The sequence below is a fragment of the Schistocerca piceifrons genome, chromosome 9 (assembly GCF_021461385.2).
Source record: "Schistocerca piceifrons isolate TAMUIC-IGC-003096 chromosome 9, iqSchPice1.1, whole genome shotgun sequence".
Taxonomy (NCBI): domain Eukaryota; kingdom Metazoa; phylum Arthropoda; class Insecta; order Orthoptera; family Acrididae; genus Schistocerca; species Schistocerca piceifrons.
Window position 1 is genome coordinate 193,593,959 of NC_060146.1, and position 4,231 is coordinate 193,598,189.

Here is a 4,231-nt window from a genome sequence, read left to right on the forward strand (position 1 = left end):
TGGTCACTCGGCTCAGTCCGTCGACCACGGAGCAGGAGGTGTTGGCGGAGCTCAAGGCGTGTCCCACGCTGGAGGTGTGGGTGGTCCGCCGCATTTTCAACTCCGCCGGCCCCACCCGCCTTATGCGGGTTTTCTCCGAGGACGCCCCCTCCATTGAGCGTCTCCTGAAGTAGGGTGCCCTCCTCTTCAACCAGCGCTATAAGGTCGACCCCTCTTGTGCCCCCCCTCAATCCCTGCGCTGCCAGAGGTGTCTGCACTATAACGCACACCCAACAGCCGAGTGCCGCGAGGCCCCCACCTGCCCGCATTGTAGGCAAGCACACTTCTTCCGGCAGTGCCCTAATCTTTAATCCCCTCCCTCCTGCAATACCTGCAATCTCCCCCATCCCACCTACTCCCAAAAGTGTAAAGCCCGACCCCCTCTGACCACTCCTGAACTCATTGTCCCTGTCCGTCCTCTAGACACCCCCACCCCTCCCAGCAATTCCCTTCGCCCACCCCCTACCGCTGAGGACATCATCAGATTCCTCACCATTGTCCTTCAGAATGTTCATCCTTATCAGCGCCCCCACACCCTCCAACAGGTATCCCTCACCGCCCGTTCCATTTTCCAACTCAAAATGTACGCCACCTACTCCAACAACCAGGCCCATTTCACCTTCTCACGTCTTGACACCCTCGTCTAAATCATTGTCATGGCGTGACAGCACCATATCCTTTACAACAATATCCGCTCCCTTCCCGCCAACAAGAACCTCTTCCTGCACACCCTTGCCACCCACCGTGTGGATGCCTTCCTCCTCAATGAAACCTTCCTCCAATCCCACCACACGGTCCACACTTCGGCCTATCTCCTCCACCACTCCGATAATCTCCTCCCAATTGCGCATGGCGGAGTTGCCATTGGTCACCACCGCCAAATCCCCGTTCAGCTCCAACCTCTCCTTCCCGACCCCACCGAACACCTGATCCTTAGTCTCTTCTTCCCCGGCCTTACTGTTACCTGCGCCACCATCTATGTCCGCCCTAACGCCCCTATTCCCCTCGACTTCTTCTCCCACATTGACTGTACCTTCTCCTCCTATGTGATCGCCGCTGACCTCAACATCCATAGTCGTTCCGCTGCCCAGTTACGGCGGTGGCATCGGTTCCTCTCCTCCCTTCAAGGCGACGTCATCCCCATCCCCCAGCACATCTGTCCCAAATCCAACTCCGCTCCAGATGTTATCCTCTCCTCCCCCAACCTCCTTGGCCGCATAACCGTGGATGTCCTGGACCCTATTGGTAGCGACCATCTCCCTGTCCTCCTCACCGTTTCAGACGGTCGTCGCCCCCGCCCTGACCCTCGTAATGACCCTCCCCCTAAGTACGTCCATGACAGTTCCCGTGCCAACTGGAATGCCTACCGGGATACCCTCTCCACCCAGGTCGATAGCCACCCCTTCACCTACCGCCACCCTGACGATGTCACCCATGCCACCTCCTTTCTCCAACAGACCTTGTCTGAGGCCGTGGAGGCCCAAGTCCCTACTGTCGCCATCCACCCCCACCATCCTACCTTACCCCCACAGGCTGTCCTCCTCCTCTGTGCATCCCGCCGTCTCTGTCCGGGTCACGCGTGCGGAGCAAGGCACGGTACACTACGACGCCACCGGCAACTCCAGCGACACATTCGTAATTTGCTCGTGGCTAAGAAACACCGGGACTGGCGACAGACATGCACCCGTTTCAATGCTACCCTGCCAATCAACTCGTCCAAGTTCTGGTCAGCCTTCTGTCGCCTTACCGGAACTAAACCCTCCCCCTACTATCCTCTACTCCATGATGATCACTCCTTCCCTGACACCCTTAGCAAGGCCAATCACTTTGCCTCCTACCTCTTCAATTTATTTTCCATCCCCGATGATCCCCAGTTCGATTACTCCCTGTTCCCAGATGTCCGCTATCGAACTGACACCTCTGTCTCTGCCCTCGCTCCTGGTTTCCAGTACTTGGACAACATTGCACACACGGAACTCAATGCCCCTATCACTACACAGGATCTTCTTGCTACACTCTGCACAAAACGCAGCACCGCTCCTGGTCACGATCGTGTCACCTACCGTCTCTTTCCTCTCTACCCTGGCCAGGCTCTACAATGTAGTCCTGTCCACCGGTTACTACCCCAACCTGTGGAAAACCTCCCGTATCCTAATGTTCCTTAAACCTGGCAAACCGCCGTCCGCCATATCCTCCTACCATCCCATCAGCCTTACCTCGGTCTTCAGCAAAGGTCCTGGAATCTATCCACACCTGACGCATCCACCAGCATCTCTGCCAGCAATGCCTCCTTCCCATTACCCAGTGTGGCTTTCGGCCGTCCTTCTCTTCCGACGACCTTCTCCTTCACCTCACTCATCTCGTTTCCAACCAGCTTAATTCCCCTCGCTCCGCAATCTTCCTCTCCTTGGACCTCGAATGAGCTTTCGAACGCGTGTGGCATTCCGGTCTTCTCTTCAAGCTCCAAACCTTCGCCCTTCCCATTAACTACGTCTGTTTGATCGGCTCCTTTCTCTCCCGCCGTCCTTCCTATGTAACCATCCATAACACAGATTCCTACACCTTTTTCCCCTCCGCTGGTGTGCCCCAAGGCTCCGTCCTCTCCCCCCTTCTGTACCTTTTGTATGCGGCGGACATGCCGCTGCCGTCACCCCCCGTCCACCTTCTCCAGTTTGCCGATGACACTGCCTTCCTTGCCCTTGCCCCCACTCTGCAGCGCTCCCAACACCTTCTCCAATCCCATCCTGACTGGTTCACCGCTTGGTGCAACCAGTGGTTGCTCAAGGTCAATCCCTCCAAAACCCAGGCGATCATTGTAGGCAAAACCACCCCTTCCTTCCGCCTCCTTGATTTCTATCTCACCATCTGTGGCCGTCCTATCGCCCTCACTCCCACCCTTAAGTACCTTGGCGTCACCCTCGACCGTCGCCTCTCCTGGACTCCCCATCTCCGGACCATCCAAGCCAAGGCACGCTCCCGACTCCGTCTCCTCAAGCTCCTTTCCGGCCGTACGTGGGGTCTGGACCCCTCCACCATCCTCCACACCCATAAATCCCTCAACCGCCCTATCCTTTGTTACACCCATCTGGCCTGGTTCTCGCCCCCCCGTACCTTTTATAAATCCCTCCAAATCCTTGAACGCCATGCTCTCCGCCTCGCCTATCGCATCCGTCTCCCCTCCCCCACGCGGATTCTGTACGATCTCATCCCCTTCCCCCACCTCCTCCTTTTCCTTGAAAGGATATGGATCCTGTACACCTCCCACAACTTTAATTTATCGTCCAATTTCTATTTCATCCCCACGGGCTTAAATAGTCCTTACTCTGCTGCACCGCGGCCGGCCGCAGTGACCGAGCGGTTCTAGGCGCTTCAGTCTGGAACCACGCGACCACTACGGTCGCAGGTTCGAATCCTGCCTCGGGCATGGATGTGTGTGATGTCCTTAGGTTAGTTAGGTTTAAGTAATTCTAAGTTCTAGGGGACTGATGACCTCAGAAGTTAAGTCCCATAGTGCTCAGAACCATTTGAAATATTTTTTGCTGCACCGCGCGCGTTTCTTCGTAACACCTTTCCTGTTTGAACTGAAGGTTCAGTTTCATCGCGGAGTAGATGTGCGCATGTTTGGTAAATTTATTTACAAAGTTACTGAGCTGTACGGAATTTGAGAAGTGGGCTTTGTTCTCTGAAATTGACTGCTAAAGCCAGCCGCGCTCTGAACCAGAAGGATTAAATTTGGAGTAAGGAAGCTTTCTTTTAAATTCTATCCTTCGTTGTGTAAGTGATCAGTTTGAACGTTGTATGAGTGATCTTGATAAATCGTAACCAGTAATTTACCAGACTTGCCCCACAAGTGTCGGTCCAGTTGTTGCATTGTATAATGTACCATGTGTCGACGAGATTTACGCGCCAGCATTAAAAGTAACTGTGTTAAACTTATCATCCGTGTGTGTTACTTTTAATGAGTAAATAAATGTTAAGTATTTGCTAAAATTGTTGTGAGTACAACTCACAGCGCCATTCCGCTTCCTAGTCAGGATACTAAAAATTAGTCAGTTTGCACCTCACCTTAATAATGTTTGAACGAAATTTATCGTGATTATTGTATATCCAACATATGGATTAGTATTTTATTAAATCATCAAATGATTTGTGAGGTGGCGCCTTTTTATCAGTTTAATTGATCAATATCCAA